The sequence below is a fragment of the Halichoerus grypus genome, chromosome 4, assembly GCF_964656455.1.
Source record: "Halichoerus grypus chromosome 4, mHalGry1.hap1.1, whole genome shotgun sequence".
Lineage (NCBI taxonomy): Eukaryota > Metazoa > Chordata > Mammalia > Carnivora > Phocidae > Halichoerus > Halichoerus grypus.
Window position 1 is genome coordinate 150,843,655 of NC_135715.1, and position 20,343 is coordinate 150,863,997.

Consider the following 20,343-nt stretch of genomic DNA (forward strand, 5'->3'; position numbering starts at 1 on the left):
CACATTTTGAGGTACTAAGGGTTAGGACTTCAATGTATGAATTTGGGTGGAGGCGGGAGAGGTGGGATGGGACACAATTCAGCCCATATCGCCAAATATGTTTCTTTCTTTCTTCCTTTTTTAAATTTATTTTTTAATTTTTTATTGTTATGTTAATCACCATACATTACATCATTAGTTTTTGATGTAGTGTTCCATGATTCATTGTTTGTGCATAACACCCAGTGCTCCATGCAGAACGTGCCCTCTTTAATACCAATCACCTGGCTAACCCATCCTCCCACCCCCTCCTCTCTAGAACCCTCAGTTTGTTTTTCAGAGTCCATCGTCTCTCATGATTCATCTCCCCCTCCGATTTCCCCCCCTTCATTCTTCCCCTCCTGCTATCTTCTTCTTCTTTTTTTTCTTAACATATATTGCATTATTTGTTTCAGAGGTACAAATCTGTGATTCAACAGTCTTGCACAAATCACAGAGCTCACCATAGCACATACCCTCCCCAGTGTCTATCACCCAGCCACCCCACCCCTCCCACCCCACCCCCCACTCCAGCAACCCTCAGTTTGTTTCCTGAGATTAAGAATTCCTCATATCAGTGAGGTCATATGATACATGTCTTTCTCTGATTGACTTATTTTGCTCAGCATAACACCCTCCAGTTTTTTTAAAAAAGATTTTATTTATTTGAGAGAGAGTGAGAGAGAGCGAGAGTGAGAGAACGAGCTGGGGGGGAAGGGCAGTGGGAGAGAAGCAGGCTCTCTGCTGAGCAGGAAGCCAGATGCAGGGCTCGATCCCAGAATCCTGAGACCTGAGCCGAAGGCAGACACTTAACCAACTGAGACACCCAAGTGGCTCTATTTCTTAAAAATCAAATACAGGCATTTAAATATTCTACCAAATAAATGTCACAATTACAAATAACATCACAGCTGTTCTCATAATATAATGAGTTCAGTTTCTTAATTATATTGTAGATAGATTTTCTATTTTAGTGGCCCCTAGTCTTGGAGGCTACTAACTATATTTTTTAAAAAATAAGAGGATCTTAGTCTTTATTTTACTGTGTAGTTATTGCTGCTCAACTCTTTCATCTTGCCCTTGACTGGATGTCCTCAACACATAGAAACATTTTGCATGAAAAGCTAGTTTTTAAAGGGTAATTAAAGGATATCAGTAAAACAGCTGAGAAAGACAAGAAATCTCTGAATTGGGATTCACTGAGCTGACTGAAAAGAGAAAATTCAAACAGTCCTTTTGCACTTTGGGAAGTTCGGCAAGAAGCAAGCCCAGCAGACCTAAATTAGCTCAAAGGGAAAACAAAGGCAAAGACCAGTAGAAATGATGCAAACTCGTTGGCGAGGCTCTGTTCTGATAAGGCTACTTCCAGGCCAGGAAGCTGACATTGTTCTACCAAGGAGTAGGGGTCTCCAGCCCTCCTCCCAGATGCCCACAGAAATGCACTGCAGCACCAGAGTGGGCGCTCGCTACTCTGTGTTCCACGCTGCCAATCCATGTGGAGTCACGAACACTCCACATTTATTTCTGGAGGCTGCTACGGGTGAGGCCAGTGCCCTTTCAGCCCATCTTGTTTGCTGATTGATTGATTGGTTACCGGCCTTCCGTCCGCTTCTCCGCCAAGTCCGGTGCAGCTGAGTCTGTTTAGCTCATTCCATAAACGTGGCTTGGCTGGTCATTAAGATGAGTTCTATGATCCATCTTCACCCTAATGTTATATGAGTCTGTGCTTCAGTTTCAGACTTTAAAGTAGATGTTGAGAAAATCCCAAGTATAGTTTTTAAAAGAAACTTAATATAAATGCTTTTGGCTAACAAATAAGGAAAGAAAAGTGTCCCTTTTTTCCTAGGGTTTTCAGCCTTGATTTAGATGGAAAATATAAGCTCACCTCAACCACGAACCTTCAACTGGTTCCTCTGCTCTGCTTTGGGCCACTCTTGTTTATGGAGGCAATTCCGAGATCACTCTGAAAGCTACATATAAACGGAAACATTCTTCGAAAAGGATAATTTTTAAAATTCAAAATGACTACCGGTAAGATGGCATTATCAGCAAGCTTTGCTTTTTTAAAATTAGAATTGCTAATGAATTGTTTTCCAATGCTCTTTTCACCATCTTATGGATATTTTCCTAAGACATTCACATTTGTAAAATGGCTTTGTTTTCTCCTCAGGGCCCCCTCATCACCCACACAAACCTGGTCTCCTACTCCTTGCTAACTCAGGGGCCCAGCCTCTTCCCACACAAGTGCTCAGTGACCTGGGGCCCACCACCCACCCTCTCCTTTGTTCTCCCACAAATCCACCCCCTCACCTTCTCTCCTTCATCCAGGTAGACATTTTCATACTCCCACTGCTCAGCAGCCAAACCACAATAATGGCCTGGGGGTGGGGGAAGAAGAATGCTTTTTCTAATGACCATTATGGTTTGTTTTTTTAATTAATAAGCTCTATCCACAAATGAGTAGTTGAGAAACAATTCTTTTATTCTTAGATTATTTTTTCAAAACTCCCTCATATACAATAATTGGATTTTCTATTTTTGAAAACTCTACCAAAATGTACGTGCACTTTGAGTGTTGTAACTTTTTTCAGTGGAAACAGATGCTCTTTTGTCCAAATTAAAATGTTTTACTCCGGGCGCCTGGGTGGCTCAGTTGGTTAGACGACTGCCTTCGGCTCAGGTCATGATCCTGGAGTCCCTGGATCGAGTCCCGCATCGGGCTCCCTGCTTGGTGGGGAGTCTGCTTCTCCCTCTGACCCTCCCCCCTCTCATGTGCTCTCTCTCTCATTCTCTCTCTCTCAAATAAAAAAAATAAAAAATCTAAAAAAAAAAAAAAAATGTTTTACTCCCATTTTGAAGTGAATGAGTGTACCAAGGAGACAGTGGCTCCCTGGGATGGTTATTTGCAGTGACAGTGTCTGAGCTTTAGCTGAAACCAATAGGCACCCTGACAAGATTAATTGAATGTGAATCATGCCTGAGCTCTTCCAGAACCAATACCAGAAATAAGGGCCAGCCCACTCATCAAAACTCTGCTAAGGACCCCCCACTCTGTGGGACTAGCCAGCCCTAGGGGAGGCAGAAAGGCCAGGCTCTGCTACTTATGTGTGTGTGTGTGTGTGTGTGTTGTTTAAAGATGTATTTATTTATTTTAGAGGGAAGGAGAGAGAGCGCGAGTGGGAGGGGCAGAGAGAAACTCAAGCAGACTCCATGTTCAGCACAGAGCCCAATGCAGGGCTCGATCTCATGACCCTCAGATCATGACCAGAGCCAAAACCTAGAGTCAGACTCTCAGCTGACTGCACCATGCAGGTGCCCCTACTTACGTGTTTTTAAGGCCTCCAGAAAAGCTTTCCCCAAATCATCCTCACCATTATGTTGCTATGCCTTAAATTCCAGCATTAAAGAGTCATTCCTGAACCTTCCAGTATGAAGAATTAGAAAGATGCCGGATTTTCTTCCATTCATGACAACTATTTTCATCTTTCCATAGAGTTCAGTTAATATACTACATGCTGTGAACAGAATGTATTCCACAATATCACAAATGCACTCTTTAGTAGGAAAAATGAACATAATAGCGGGTTTTAATAAGGAGCATGCAATTGAATTTGTGTTGGTATGGTTTGTTTTGTCGTTTGGCTTTTTCAGTATTATAATTGATGTGAATGCCTTAAAGAAAGGCTGGGATCTTTTCTCCTTTTCATTAATCTCTCTGAGGTGTAGCACCATATCTGACGTATAGAGGCACTCAGTCCATGACTGGAAAATTGCTTCCTGTCCCTGGTAATTTCTCTTGTCATCACTAAGACCTAGGGGCAATTTTATTCTACTTTATATACACTATTAATTTACTCTTTATTTTGAATATAACACTTTCCTTTAAATATTCACAACACTGCATCTGTTCTTTTATGCATTCATCACTTTCTCTCTTATACTCTTTTTAATCTTAGAGCTCTTCATGACTCATAAGAACTTTTACATTACAGCTCTATAGGATTTAACTTTATATCCTCACATAAAGCGAGTCTCCTTGCATAAAAAGCTCCTTGCCTTGGGAGCCTGGGTGGCTTGGTTGAGTAACTGCCTTCCACTCAGGTCATGATCCTGGAGTCCCCCGATCAAGTCCCGCATTGGGCTCCCTGCTTGGCAGGGAGTCTGCTTCTCCCTCTGACCCTCCCCCTTCTCATGCTCTCTCTCATTCTCTCTCTCAAATAAATAGGTGAAAAATCTTTAAAAAAAAAAAAAAAAGCTCCTTGCATAAAAAGATGCAAGCAGGGGCACCTGGGTGGCTCAGTCGTTAAGCATCTGCCTTCGGCTCAGGCCATGATCCCAGGGTCCTGAGATCGAGCCCCGCATCGGGCTCCCTGCTCTGCAGGAGGCCTGCTTCTCCCTCTCCCATTGCCCCTGCTTGTGTTCTCTCTCTCGTTGTGTCTCTCTCTGTCAAATAAATAAAAAATCTTAAAAAAAAAAAAAAGATGCAAGCAAGGTGCAAAAAGCAAGAAACAGATACCTCCCTGTCCATCCTGCAGCCACAGCGGTGATAACAACTGCCACTAAGTGTCTAGTTGCTGGCTTCTAGCTACAGATGGTAAATGAACCTAGGCATTTATCTCCTCTCAGTAGAGGCCAGAAGAGGAGATAGGAATAGATGAGAGATTTCAACAGATACTTGATGGAAAGAGAATGATGAAGGGTTAACTGGCCCAATGGGAGAGGAAGCTACAATCTAAAGTGTGCAAAGTGGGGCATACTGAAGATAAGCAAGATATTTTGCCTTGAAGAACTAGAAAGAGGCTCAGGACTTGGGATCAGCAGATTTGGTAGAGTGGGAGTGAGGTGTGCCCTGTAAAGCAGGAGATAAGTTAAAAGCTTGAAAAGGAACAGTCAACTACTTTGTACCCTCAGGCACAGAAAATCAGCACCCAGGCTACTCGTACCAAGCTATCTCCCAGGAGGAGATAGAAGGTTTGTTTCCTGGAGACCTTGGTAGCAAAGGCCTGGGCATCAGAGAAACCAGGCCTGATAGAAGACATGGATATGGCATGGAGATTAAACAGTGAACTGAATTAGAAGCCTATACTGGGAATGGCTGGATTATCTGTGTTCTCTCCCTTGCCACACAATCAAAGAACTGTTAATCAAGCAACCAGCCCCTAAACCAATGTTTTTCAAACTGTGGGTTATGAAATCGGTTATGATTAGTGGACTATGAAATCAGTTTAATGGGTCATAACCAACATTGCCATGGATTGAGTTCCCCAGGAAACAGACTCTAAAACTAAGTTATGGATTCAGAATATTTATTAGGGCATGCCCTTGGTATCAACACCTGAAGAAGGAAACAGAATCAGACAGAGGGAAGAGTGGAACTGTGAATCAAACCAGTGACATCTTCAGCCAAGCCCATGGGAAGTACTAAAGCTAGAATGGCTCTTCAGAGTTGTCCCAAGTCAGGCCAAGATGGCTGGCCTTCATCCCCTTTCTCCTTTATTTGGAGATAAGGTCTTTAAAGGGGTGATCAAGTTAAAATGAGGCCCTCAGGGTCAACCCCTAATCCAATGTGACTAGTGTTCTTAGAAGAAGAGGAAGAAACACCAAGGGTAGGCACGTAGAGAAAAGGCTGTATGAGGACACAATGAGAAGGTGGCCACCTGCAAGCAGAGAGACCTCAGGAGGAAACAATCTGCTGATCCCTTAACCTTGGACTTCTAGCCCCCAGGACTGTGAAAAAATAAACTTCTGTTGTTTAAATCACCCAGGGTGTGGTATTTTATTATGACAGCCCTAGCAAATTATTACATCCCCCCACATGGGATGTGGCCATCCCAGGGAGTATGACCTTGGGCATGGCAGCTCTCTGCACTTAGGCAATCCCTGAGAGGACTGACAGCTGAAGACGGCCCCTCAGCAGCACTCCCAGCGGCTGGGCAACCAGTCCTTCATTGTGGGGGATCTGAATGGTACATCACAAGGTTTGTCGCAAACATTAAAGACAAGAACGTGCAATAGACACAGTAAAAAAGATCAGACTGCATTACATGTAGAAAAAGGAAAGATTTTTTTTTATGAAAATTTTTTTATCTTTATGTTTATGTATGTGTGTGAGGACTGGGGTGTGATGGAAAATCACTTCTTACTGTCAAAAATGTTTACAAGTCACTTCCCTTGGCAAGAAATTAGAGGAGTGTTTTCTGAGAAGCTAAACTGACTCAGAAAAGAAACAAAATGTTTTCTCCACAATCCAAAAGTGAAGCCCATCACTCTGTAACCCCATCCACCCACACAGAGTCCCTCATCAGCTTTTTAGCACCCTATTCTTAAATATAAATGGACAAAAAAAAAAAAAAAAAAAAAGACCACCAGGTATGTAAAGTAACCTCTAACCTAAAAGAGAGAACTCAATATGAAAAACAGAGAGTACAAGAGGAAAAGGTAGAGAATAGAAACATCACTCTTTATATGCTAATTTATAACCTCAAAAATTATGAGAAGATTTTATACGTAAAATAAAAGCAGAATGCTATGATAAGAGAACTATTAAGAAAAAAAAAAAGGAGAGGGTTCTTAGAAATTAACTAAAAAAAAAAATTCCATAGAAGAATCAGAAGATAAAGTCAAGGAAATCCGTTGAAAACAGAACCAAAACATGAGTAGATGAGCAATGAGAAAGAAAAGATATGAGATTTAGAGATTCAGTCCAGTAGGTACAATATCTGACTAGAAGTAGCTCCAGAAAAAGAAGAAATGGAGAAAAAATTATACAAGAAAGTTCCCAGAACTGCAAGGCATAAGTCTCAAAATTGAAAGTGCCTACAAGTATTCAGCACAACAAATGAAAAAAGGCACATCATTGAGAAGTGTCAGCCACTGGGAATAAAGCAAGAATCTCAAATCTTCGGAATGGGGCACCTGGGTGGCTCAGTCGTTAAGTGTCTGCCTTCAGCTCAGGTCAAGGTCCTGGGGTCCTGGGATCAAGCCCCACATCAGGCTCCCTGCTCTGTGGGAAGCCTGCTTCTCCCTCTCCCACTCCCCCTGCTTGTGTTCCCTCTCTCACTGTGTCTCTCTGTCAAATAAATAAATAAAATCTTAAAAAAAAAAAAGCTTCTAGAAAAAGAAAAACAAATGACTGTAAAATAGGAATCAGGGGGCTCCTGGGTGGCTCAGTTGTTAAGCGGCTGCCTTCGGCTCAGGTCATGATCCCAGGGTGCTGGGATCGAGCCCCACATTGGGCTCCCTCTGGGTGGGAAGTCTGCTTCTCCCTCTCCACTCCCTCTGCTTGTGTTCCCTCTCTCACTGTGTCTCTCTCTGTCAAATAAATAAAATCTTAAAAAAAATAAAGTAGGAATCAGTACGCATGAGACTTCTCAACTACAATGTTGGACTGGAAAAAGCAATGGAGCAATGCCTTAAGAATTATGAGGGATCATTTTTTTAAATCTATAATGTAATACCCAGCCAAACTATCAAAGTGTGAGGGCAGAATAAACACATTTTCAGATACAGAAGAATTCAGGAAACTTACCCCTTGTGTATCTTTTGTAGGAAGCTACTACAGGGGATGATCTAGAAAAATAAGGGGAAAAAACAAGAAAAAGAAAGACATCAGATCTAAGAAATAGGGGATCCATCACAGTTGAGATGAAAAGAGAACCCACATGGTCATTGTGAAGGTGACTTGGTGCAGCAGCTCTTCAAGAAGCCTAAAGAGCAACAAGTTCAGATTGATGCAAGAGGACAAAGGGCTGCAGCAGGATGTCACCAAGAAAATGAAGAAATATATATAATTTTCATAAACATGAATGTATTAAGAGATTTACATTTCTGGAGAAGAACAGGGAATTAGGTTTTTTTAAAGTTTTTTTTTTTTTAACTTAAATTCAATTAGCCAACACATATAAAAGTTTTTTATTTTAATTCCAGTGTAGTTAACATACAGTGTTATATTAGTTTCAGGTGTGCAATACAGTGGTTCAACAATTCTATTCATTACACAGTGCTCACCATGATAAATGTACTCTTTAATCCCCATCACCTATTTCACCCATCTCCCCCACCTCCCCTCTGGTAACCATCAGTTTGTTCTCTATAATTAAGAGCCTGTTTCTTTGTCTCTCCCTCTTTTTCTGCCCTTTGCTTGTTTTGTTTCTTAAATTCCACATGAGTGAAATCATATGGGATTTGTCTTTCTCTGACTGACTTATTTTGCTTAGCATAATACTCTAGCTCCATCCATGTTGCTGTAAATGGCAAGGTTTCATTCTTTCTTATGGCTCAATAATATTCCAGTGTGTGTGTGTGTGTGTGTGTATATATATATATATATATATATATATATATATATACACCTCTTCTTTATCCATTCATCTATCAATGGACACTTGGGCTGCTTCCATAATTTGGCTGTTGTAAATAATGCTGCTATAAACACAAGGGTGTATATATCTCTTTGAATTAGTGTTTTTGTATTTTTGGGTAAATACCCAGTAGTGTAATTATTGGAATGTAAGGTAGTTCTATTTTTAACTTTTTGAGGAAACTCCATACTGTTTTCCACATTGGCTGCACCAGTTTGCTTTCCCACCAACAGTGCATGAGAATTTCTTTTTCTCCACATCCTTGCCAACACCTGTTGATTCTGGTGTTGTTGATTTTAGTCATTTTGATAGGTGTGAGGTGATATCTTGTAGTTTTGATTTGCATTTCCCTGATGATGAGTGATATTGTGCAACTTTTCATGTGTCTGTTGGCCATCTGGATGTCTTCTTTGGAGAAATGTCTGTTCATGTCTTCTGCCCATTTTTAAATTAGATTATTTGTTTTTTGGGTGTTAAGTTGTAGAAGTTCTTTATATATTTTGGATACTAACCCTTTATCAGCTATGTCATTGGCGAATATCTTTTCCCATTCAGTAGGTTGCTTTTTTGTTTTGTTGATTGTTTCCTTCACTGGGCAGATCTTTTTATTTTGATGTAGTCCCAGTAGTTTATTTTTGCTTTTATTTCCCTTGCCTCAGGAGACATGTCTAGAAAAATGTTGCTACAGTTGACATCAGAGACATTACTGCCTGTGCTCCCTTCTAGGATTGTTATGGTTTCAGGTTTCACAGGTAGGTCTTTAATACATTTTGAATTTATTTTTGTGTGTGGTGCAAGAAAATGGTCCAGTTTCATTCTTTTGCATGTTGCTGTCCAGTGTTCCCAACACCACTTGTTCCCATTGCATATTCTTTCCTCCTCTGTTGAAGACTAACCGACCATAAAATTATGGTTTTATTTTTGGATTTTCTATTCTGTTCCATTGATCTATGTGTGTATTTTTATGCCAGGACCATACTGTTTCAGTTACTATAGCTTTGTAATATAACTTGAAGTACGGAATTGTGATACCTCCAGTTTTCTTCTCCTTTTTCAAGATTTCTTTGGCTATTCAGGGTCTTTTAAGATTGTTAGTTCTAGTTCTGTGAAAACTGCTGTTCATATTTCGATAGGGAATGCATTAAATGTGTAGACTGCTTTGGGTAGTATAAACATTTTAACAGTATTTGTTCTTCCAATCCATGAGCATGGAATGTCTTTCCATTTCTTTGTGTCATCTTCAACTTCTTTCATCAATGTTTTATAGTTTTCTGAGTACAGTACTTTCATATCCTTGGTTTATTTCTGGGTATTTTATTATTTTGGGTGCAACTGTAAATGGGATTGGTTTCTTAATTTCTCTTTCTGCTGCTTCATTATTAGTGTATAGGAATGCAACAGATTTCTGTACATTGATTTTGTATCCTGTGACTTTACTGAATTCATTTATCAGTTCTGATAGTCTTTTGGTGGAGTCTTTAGGGTTTTCTACATACAGTACCACATCATCTGCAAATTGTGAAAGTTTTAGTTCTTCTTTACTGATTTGAATCCCTTTTACTTCTTTTTGTTGTCTGATTGCTGTGGCTAGGACTTCCAGTACTATGTTGAATAAAAGTGTGTACCGTATCTTCTTTATCCATTCATGTATTGATGGACATTCTGGCTACTTCTATAATTTGGCTATTGAACAAGGCTGCAATGAAAAATACAGGGGTGCATATTATCCTTTTGAATTAGTATTTTTGTTTTCTTAAAGAATTACTTTTGACAGGTACATAGAAAAGTAAGCATACAAATAAAATGAGATAATCATCAATTCTAGGAATCCAAATTTGTACGCAGAGAAGCAATATAATTATAGTATATTACATGCCTCAGCCTTAAATAATACATCATCTTAATCATGTAAAAGCTGATCAGTGACTTGAGAAAAACATTGTGATATAACTATATTAGGAGAATTAGAGGAAGCTATAAGGGACTAAATCCATATTTTCCCTAGAAGGGAGTCACAGATAACATATGGAACTTTGAAAAATCAAGAAATAGCAGTAGAAATTTAGAGATAAATACCAGATGAAATGGCTGAAAGAGTTGAGTGTGGTTGCTTTTAGGAATGGAAATAGAACCAGATCCTGCAGGTTAGACAGGGAAAGAGGCTGCTTTTTTTCCTTTAGACTTTGAAGAGATATTTAGCTATTAAAACTCTGTACTTTATAACTTAGATGAAAATATACACAACTTTAGAAAGAAAAATGACAATACAGGCATATTATTTTTGAGATATGGAGGCAACCATCTTAAAAGCTAAAGGGAAAGGCTTGAGCGTGGTTTCCTTTGGAGAAGTGGGACTGGATTTGATCTTCACTGTAAACCCTATTTGATTTTGTAAACTTGTGAGGAGGTTACATTGGAGAACAATTTTAAATAATAACAATTAACTTGCAAGAATGAATCCAGGCATGTAGACACTTAGGAAGAGTATTGAATTTTAGCTCTGCTACTTGCTTGATTAGGTTCCTAATTTTTAAAATCTTCAATGTCTTCCTTACAAAGGGTAAGGAGTTGGAAGCTCCTGGTAGATTGAAAATGATCAATAAACATTTCCTCTTCTCCTCTTACAGATAAAACCAGGGCACTAGTTTTCAGTAGTATCAGTTCATTCTTTGAAACCCCTCTCTTTCCTGGACTCACAAGGTCCCTTCCATTACACCTTGGATGTGAAAGAAATACTCGGGAAGTCATTTTTTAAAAATCCTAGGCAAAGGGGCACCTGGGTGGCTTAGTTGGTTAAGCCTCTGACTCTTGATTTGCTGCCTCAGGTCATGATCTCAGGGTTGTGAGATGGAGCCCCATGTTAAGATTCTCTCTCTCCCTCTCCCTCTGCTCCCCCTCCTCGCCCCCCTGCATGCACTTTCTATAAAAAAAAAAAAAGGTAAAAAATCCTAGGTGAAATAAGAAATGCCCTTTGTGTAATCTAACTAACCTTACGATCTATCCATTATTTCAACAATAAAATGCAATATATAGTTTACTCACTTGACTTTTCTCATGCCTTAATGATTTTTGAATGGGTTCCAGATTCAAATTTTATCTAATAGTAAACAGAACCAATCTGTCCATTGTGGAATGACATTAAAGCTGGGCTGTGGTGAACAGATTAGGAGTGAGGGATTGAGAAACTGATCCTCACATTTCTTGGGGGTAGGCAGGCCCCCTGGATCAGTAACCTCTGGCCAAGAGCAGCCTAACTGTTTCATATAGTACTGTACAATTATGATTTTTCTTTGAGTGCCATGTCATGAAAAATGTTGGGAAGCACTGCCTTAAACAGGTGGCACAAAAATCCATTATAAGGATGGATAATCATTTAGGTAAAGTCTTTTTCAGTTGCTTCCATATTAAGTTTATAAGAGAAGTAGTTAAATTCACATGCCTTTAAATGATTTTTTTATGCCCCCCAAATCTGAATGGAAATTACTTAACATTAGGTTCATGTATAAGTTTGGATTAGTAAGTTTAGCTACAAGTAATTTAATCGAGACCCCAAGATAGTCGTTTCAACAATTAGATCATTACTCTGTCCTGTAAAAAGAATTCTGGAGAAAGTTAGCCCAAGGCTTGCATGGTGGTTTCATCATCATCAAAGATCTGGCTGCTTTCAGCTTTTGGCCTTACACTGGTAAGGCATGAGTCTCAGCTCAGGGATTGCAAACGAGCACATCCACACCCCAAAAAGTAGGATGGAGAAGGAGAAGGGTGTGCCCTTTTCCTTTTATGAAGACTTCCCAGAAGTTACCATCCTATTTCCATTTGGGTCTCACCGTGAGGAGCTTAGTCACATGACCACATAGCTGCAAGCATGGCTGCAAACTCTTGTCTTTTAGCCAGTCAGCAATATGTCAAGCTTAAAATAGGAGTTTTATGAGTTAGAGAAGAATGATTATTTGATAGGCAAACAGTAGCCTTCACATGTTTTAGTAACTGCTATGTAATTAATCTCAAACAAAACCATCTGTCGAGTAGTTATTTAATATAGACTGTAAGAAAGGCTGACATAAGCATTAAGGAAGACCAATTAGCAAATTCATTATTTGAAGTCCTGATTACTTATTTTTTCTGGGTTTAATAATTCATGATTAAGACAGTGTAGCTGGGGATAAAAGCACAGATTCTGAGGTAGACTGCCTGGTTTCCATTTATTAGTTGTGTAACCTTGAGAAAATTGCTGAAGTGCTCTGTTCCTTAGTTTTCTTTTCCATAAGGTGGAGATAAAAATAATAGTACCTATCTAACAGAACTTTGGAGGATTAAATGAGTTAATGCATGTGATGTACTTAGAGTAGTGTCTGGCATATAGTGAGTACTCAGCAAATGTTAGCTATTAATAAATCTTTTACTTAAATTAAAATCTTTTTCTTTAAAATCTTACATAGCTATGACAATCTGATTCTCTATTAAGAATTTCTAGGTATGCAATATTTTCCTGATCTTGCATTTGTAGATACTTAAAAATGGTGATCCCTGGAGTGAAACCATAGGGCTTTACTTGAGCTAATAAATGTTATGTTCCATAGTAATGTTAAGAAAGAGAAAGGAGGGGAGCCTCTGTAAGTCAGCTGGTTGAGCATCTGACTCTTGGTTTCAGCTCAGGTCATGCTCTCGGGATACTGAGATGGAGCCCTGTGTCAGGCTCCATGCAGAGCATGGGGTCTGCTGGAGATTCTGCCCCTCCTGCTTGTGCTCTCTTTCTCTCTCAAATAAATAAATAAATCGTAAAAAAAAAAAAAAGTTAAGAGAAAGGAGTTAGGTATTGATCAAATTGAACCATAACTGGTTTGTCTTTTTTCTCCTCCCCCTCTCCCACTTCTTTCTTTTTGTGGACTGTACTGATGACAGCCCATCCCACCTGCCCCACAGTCAGCTGGTCTCCTATTGCCACAGGCCTGTACAGATTCTTGCTATTCTTATTCCCAGCACTGCAGCAAGCCTTGCCTACTACAGTACATCCAAGTCATGCTCCCTAGTAATTTCTGGCTGCTTAAAATTTTAATTACCCAGATTGGGGCAAAAATGTCATTTACCTGTGTATTCCTATTATTTTCTGTTTTTTTTTTTTTCCCACAGATTTTCCTCAGACATTTCCACAAATAGGAGAGGATCTATTTTCCTTTTAGACAAACAATATTTAAGTGAAATTTTGATGATTAGTTGCACTAAAACTATGCTAAAACACTTTTTCATCTTTTTTTAATAATAAAAAATATATTAAGGAAGTTCTAGGAAAAAAATTCATATTTCCATTAACATATGGCTTTAATCTTTTTTTTTTTTTAAAGATTTTATTTATTTATTTGAGAGAGAGAGAATGAGAGAGAGCGAGTACATGAGAGGGGGGAGGGTCAGAGGGAGAAGCAGACTCCCCGCTGAGCAGGGAGCCCGATGCAGGACTCGATCCAGGGACTCCAGGATCATGACCTGAGCTGAACGCAGTCGCCCAACCAACTGAGCCACCCAGGCGCCCAGCATATGGCTTTAATCTTTAGTCCTAAGACAACTGCTTCAGTGGTTGCCATTTCCTTTCTAGTGGGAGGGGATAAGGCATGGAGGGAGTGCCTGGGTCAGTTGGTTAAGCGTCTGACTCTTGATCTCAGGATTGTGAGTTCAAGCCCCATGTTGGGCTCTACACTGGGCTCTGTGTTGGGTGTGAGCCTACTTTAAAAATAAATAAATAAACAATGCATGGAGAATATGCACCTCAGCACTTTTCTGGGCAAAAAGTGGGAAACTGCATACACTCCTCCTGCTTCTATTCTATTGGCAAGAACCTACTCATATGGCAACACCTGGATTCAAGAGAGGCTGGGAAATGTGGTCCATAGCTGGGTGTCCCTCTGGTAGGCTAAAACTAGAGGTGGGGTTCTATTACTGAAAGAAGGAAGGAGAGAACAAAGATGGAGCGTGTTAGCAGTCTTTGCCACACAAATGTATCACATAGTTGCAATATAGTAAAAGCTATTTTATTTTGCTTTTTACTTAACATTATATCAAAAGCTTTTTTTTAACGTGATGATGCGATCTTCATAGTTATAAAACAAATAGCTTTATAATAATTTATTGAATGTATAATCAATAAATTCTTTAACTCTTCCTATTATTGAAAATGTGATTCTTTCTAGTTCCTCACTGTTCTAAACAATGTCACAATAGATGTTTCCATGACTATAATTTTTTCATCTTCTTGAGATGATTCCCTTAGGATAAATTCCCAGAACTAGGATTACCAGGTCAAAAGAGTGTGTGAACAGTTTATGATTCTTAATGTTTTCATTCCAAACTGGTTTCTGAGAAGGCAGTACCAATTTGTTCCCAAAGGAAATGTGCACACTTTTTTTTCTATGACTGTGGGGAGAGAGACATATTCACATATCATATCTTGTAGGTAGAATATTTTCAGTTTTCAGGGTCTGGCTGGAATGATCAGGAGACACAAGACTTGGGTTTGAATGTCTTACTCTGTGGTTTCCTAGCTATTTAACTGTAGGCAAGTACTTACTTTCCCTGTGCCTCAGATTCCTTATTTTAAAATTGAGGATAAAAATACTTCCCTTATAAGACTGTGTGGTAATCATTAAGGCTATTGACAAATACTCTGTCTTATCATCTTCTATGTACATGTTAATAATGTAATTCCCTGCTCCCTTGAAGATAGATATGGCTAGGGGCGCCTGGGTGGCTCAGTCGTTAAGTGTCTGCCTTCAGCTCAGGTCATGATCCCGGGGTCCTGGGATGGAGCCCCACATTGGGCTCCCTGCTTGGCAGGAGGCCTGCTTCTCCCTCTCCCATTCCCCCTGCTTGTGTTCCCTCTCTCACTGTCTCTCTCTCTCTGTCAAATATAAATAAATAAAATCTTTAAAAAAAAGATAATGGCTATATGACTTTCTTTAGTCAGTGATATGGAAGCAAAAGTCACATGTGCCATCTCCAGGCATACATTTTTTTAAAAGGTTTATTTATTTATTTGAGAGAGAGAGGGAGAGAGAGTGCAAGCACAAGTAGGAGGGACAGGGAGAAGGAGAGAGAATCTCAAGCAGACTTGGAGCTGAGTGCTGAGCCTGATGTGGGGCTCAGTCTCACAACCTTGAGATCATGACCTGGGCAGAAACCAAGAGTCGGACACTTAATCGACTACACCACCCAGGCGCCCTACCAGGTATGCATTTTAAGGCCGTCTGTGGTTTGCCACATTGTTTTTTCCTTTTGCCATGTGATCAGAAGTATTTTGGACCATACTAGCTCTTTAAATGAGTCCTAGAATAAGCACGGCACAGAGAGGGGCCCCAAGCCAACCTGTGATGGATACATAAAATGAGTAAAAAATAAATCTTTGTTGTTTTTTTTAAGCCACTGAGACTTTAGGATTCTGTTATTGCCACATAATGTAGCCTATTCTGACTATTGCAGATTTACTCAGGATTAATAAAATAATAAGCTTAAGATGTTGGGCCTATGGAAGATCCTCAATACATGTCCTTTACAATAGTAATTACTCCCATTCATTCAGTGCCATCTATATGCCAGGCATGTGTATACACTCTCTCTGACCTTCAGAACAACCTTGCCTATTATAAAAGGAGAAAAACAAAGCTCGGAATGGCTAGTGTTTTACCTACCATCATCCAGCCAGAAAGTTGCAGAGCTGGGATTCAAACCTGGTGTATTTCTTCCCATTTTTATCTTTTTTCCTTGTCTCTGGAATTTTTTGGCATTATTTTATTATTATTATTATTATTATTACTATTATTATTTACAGCTCTGTGTTCCTCTACAATCTTTGTTTATGAACTTTGCATTTATTCCTGCAATAAAACCTCTATTTTCTTAAACTTGTTGCAAGAGAAACAGAAATTGAGTCAAAGGTTCAGTAGCTTGCTATTCAAGCCCCTGCTTGCTCCCCAAAAGAATCCTCATGAACCCCAGTACCTTTTACATTTTTCTTGGCTTGAATATACCTGAGAGCAGTTACAATTTATGTGTTTATGAAAGGAAAAAATGGCTTTAAAACTGGAATGGAATGAGTCAGATTAGAATGAGTTAGATTAGATGAATCCAACATTTACGGACTCTCTTTCTTTCAACAGCTTAAAATATAATTCACATACCACACAGTTCGACCATGTAAAGTTACAATTCAATGGCTTTTAGTATATTCACAGATACGTGTATCCACTGCCCCAATCAATTTTGGAATATTTTCATTACTTCAAAAAGAAATCCCACACTCCTTAGCCGTCACTCCCAACCCCACCCCCCACCCCCCCACCCCCGCCCTCCAGCCCTAGGCAACTACTAATTTACTTTCTGGGCTCTGCATCTTTTTACAATGGCTCCCCAAATGTAGTTTCCCACCAGCCCCCAACAAATAGTCCTCTCCCCACCCACCCACCCACCCCAGCCCCACTCCCAACTCAGCAAATCTTTGCTCAATTATTTTTAATTCAAAGCTCAAATTCTGAAGTATCTGGTCTAATAAACTTAATTTTTTTCTAAAAACTTTTTTGCTTTACTCTACTAAGAATTTCCTTGCAATGTTATACTCAAGGTTAAAAAAAAAAAAAGGTACTTTTTTTTAAAAGCTTTCATCTGTTCATGACTTTATTATCCAGTTTGTGGAGCTTTCAAAATCTTTTCTTCTCTCTCATCGTTCCTTTATGAGTCATTTCACAGTTTGTTAGTACCTCTAACTCTTTATATAAAATGGTCAAATAAGATTAAATTAAAATTGCTCTCTTATATGACACTGGTTTTTAAAAAGGGTTGGTTAGGAGAAAGGCAAAATTTGAAATCAATGGTTAAAAAAGTATTAAGGATCATCTGTGAATTTTAGTGATTTATATTCACAATTACTATAGGGAATATGTGATTTACATTTTATAATGCTCACTGCCATGGAAAATTATTGACAGCTTGTTGAATCAGGTTGTCCTTATCATGAGACTCTTAAATTATTTAAATCAAAAGGCTGAAAACAATGATTTCTAGAACTAGCACCAACCTCCAAGGTTTGCTGATGGAAAGCAGTCCTGATGCTAACACGTTTTACTGATGTTAAATAAAACAGGAAGCAACAAAAGGCAGCTAAACATTAAGAGGATGGGAGATGGGAGTTATTCCCTAGGAGGGAAGAAATAAACGAAACGTGTGAATGCTTATACACCCCTGAAGACGGTATTTCTTCAACATACTGAAATGAGGGTGAATTACCTAGTTTATGGGGGGGGTGTCTGATTCTAGTCTCTACTTGTGCTGTGCTGACTTGTTTTTTGTGTTTTGGATACAATTGGTGTTAGCAACCTCTTAGTCTCTGGTAAAACCCACTCCAAAGATAAATGTGAAGCCAGGACATGCGAGTCTGAATAAGCACATCCCAGAGACATGAACTATATTAACATCGTTGGGCAGGAACAGCGACACAAAGAACAGCGACGCAAAGAACAGTGTTGATGAACAAGAACACGTAAAGAGTGATGGCTTATGATAAAGAAAAAACAGGCACTTTATGGGCAAAGAGGGTATTCTCTATTCAGTGAGCTTTGCAAATTCTAATTCTGCCCTAATTATAACTGCCCTGCTTTCAGGAAGCTTACCTTCAGCAACTGTTTATTCACCAACTGCAAAATTATGGCTAGGACCTGGACTAGGAACTGTGAGGGATACAATATGGAAATGACAGGAGTCCTGGCTGCGTGGCCATGAGGGAAAGTACACAGTGTGTCTGGGAGTCAGCGAGTCCAGAGTGTAGACCACTACATTGGTGGGGAAAATGGGAGACAGAGATGAAAAGGAGCATAGCACTCAAATCGGTAGCCTCTTGAACGCCAAATTTACATGTTAAGGACTTTATTCTTTGGAAAGCAGGGACTCACTGATTTTCTTGTTTTGTTTTGTTTTTAACGTGGGAAAAAAAGTGATCAGAGCTGTTTCTGGCTATTTATTCACATATTTTGTTTCTGTCCCACTGATATAATCTTTCCTGAGATGATACATTTCCAGTGGACAAAAACAGTATCTATCTCACTTGCTTGTTTAATGTCCAAAGCAATGTGGTAGGCTATGCTTACTATTTAGTTCATGTAAACAGCAGCTGTTGTTAAGAATTCATGTGTTCTTAGAATGGAAGGAATAAAGGACCCTCATTGTTCACAACATTTATTTAGCTAAACTAGAGGAAAATTCACCTCCCCAAGGAAAAATAAGAAACTCAGGCAACACGGCACATCATTTGCCCAGGAAGAACATTTTTAAGTCCTACGGAAGCTCTCAGGTACTACGCAGCATGGAAACACTATAAATTCATGTGTTCTATTATTTCATTGATTCAGCATTTTTTTCAATGTTGTCTCTGTAGGTAGATTCCAGGTGATTAACATATATTTCAATTATCGCAGGTTCTGGTGAAATGGAATCAATCTTATTCCCCTCTTTTATTGTCCTCTATATCATCTGTGGGTCTGTGGGGTCCCCGGCCCCAAGCAACTTGCCCTCCCGCACAGGATGCGAGGGAGCCGCCGCAGGCACTGTGCTGGAAGAGCCTCTACAGAAAGGACGGCAGAACTTGCCCCAGAGTTAGAGGCAGGGACGAAGGGTGGTGACCACTGGAGAGCCCGCACTGGCTCCTCAGGGTTTATGGGAAGGGGGAAAACAAGAGTCTTCGTAGTTTCCAGAAATAGACGAGCTGCTGGCTTCTTTCCATCCTCCGTCTTGGCCTGGCTGTGGGAGAACAGGCAGGCACACGCAGGCTGCCTCTCCCGCTTGTGGCAGCCCCAGATTACAAACGCACACCCCAAGATCACAGCACCGGCATTCCCAGGCCCAGGCAGCGGAGCCGGGTGCGCTGGGAGGAGGTGAAGGAAAGTCAGGAAAGCGAGGAGACGAAGAGGAAGTCGGGTGGGAGATACGGGGCTCAGGTGTGGGTAAAGGCTCGTAGAAGAAAGGGTGAGGGCCTGAGACAGCCAGCCTGTGCTGCCTGGGCGTGTGTCTGAGAGGGATGTGGGTGTGTTTGCAGAGGAAGCCGTGGGGACATGTGTGTGTGCACACTGTACATCAGGGAGGGGTTTTATTGATGTAGGCGTGGGAGGGTGTGTGCGGTAGGGTGTGGAGGGCGGGGGTGGACAGAGAAGAGTGAGGAGCAAGGAAGGACTTTTATGGAGTGCCAGGAACACCCATCCCACAAGGGAAAACTGCCAGCTGCCGGCGAGTCAAATCTCCTTTATGGGAAGGGATCAGCTCCCCACAGTGGATTTTGGCCACAGGTCCTGCCCCGGGATGTTTGCCAGATATTTGACCCATGAAGGGAGGAACACAGTTTCTGGGTTTTTACCACACCCTGATCCATGATCTTTCCCAGGGACTGATGTTGTTGCTTGGGTATTATCACAGTGTTGGTCACAGAACAGCCTTTCTTGGCAGACAGTCTGGTGAATGGAAGAGCAAATTAGAAAGAAATACTTTCTAGTCTTGATTTCATCATGTGCTTTTTGATGGCCTTTGGAACCCTACCATATTATTTCTGTGCTTGCTTCCAAATTTTCCTAGTAACAAGGAAGAGTATATCAACCGGCTGAGGGAAATGTGGTGCAGAATTAATAATTGCAATGACTAAATAATTATAAAGACCAATGGGTGACAAATTTTAATCCAGTATGAGAAAGAACTTGAACTCCTTAGAATCGTTCAAAACTAGAAGATACTGCCATAGAAGGAGGTACCATGTCATTAGAAGTATCCAGAGGGAAGATGACCTGCTGTTGGGTATTTAGGGGGAACTCCAGCAGCAAATAAGAGGTGTACTTAAGATACTCTGAAGAGTTATGCAAAACTCTGAGACATTGTAATTCTAGAATTATACAGTACTTTAAACAACACAGAATTATTTCAAATATTAAGGTGCTTTAGATATGAA

At 40.1% G+C, this 20,343-nt stretch overlaps 2 long non-coding RNA genes across 2 annotated transcripts in view; both read right to left on the reverse strand.

Annotated features, from left to right (window-relative positions):
• Window positions 1-836: 836 nt before the first annotated feature.
• LOC144381644 (uncharacterized) lies at window positions 837-7,589 on the reverse strand. The gene is made up of 4 exons (XR_013447299.1): window positions 7,547-7,589; window positions 2,329-2,396; window positions 1,904-1,988; window positions 837-1,723 (listed from the first exon to the last, which is right to left on the reverse strand). It is a non-coding gene; the product is annotated as an uncharacterized LOC144381644 (long non-coding RNA).
• A 316-nt stretch (window positions 7,590-7,905) lies between these two features.
• Window positions 7,906-20,343, reverse strand: part of LOC144381643 (uncharacterized) — a 69,309-nt gene continuing 56,871 nt past the window's right edge. Inside the window, exon 2 of the long non-coding RNA XR_013447298.1 lies at window positions 7,906-10,074. This is a non-coding gene — a long non-coding RNA (uncharacterized LOC144381643). The remainder of the gene's footprint in view (window positions 10,075-20,343) is intronic.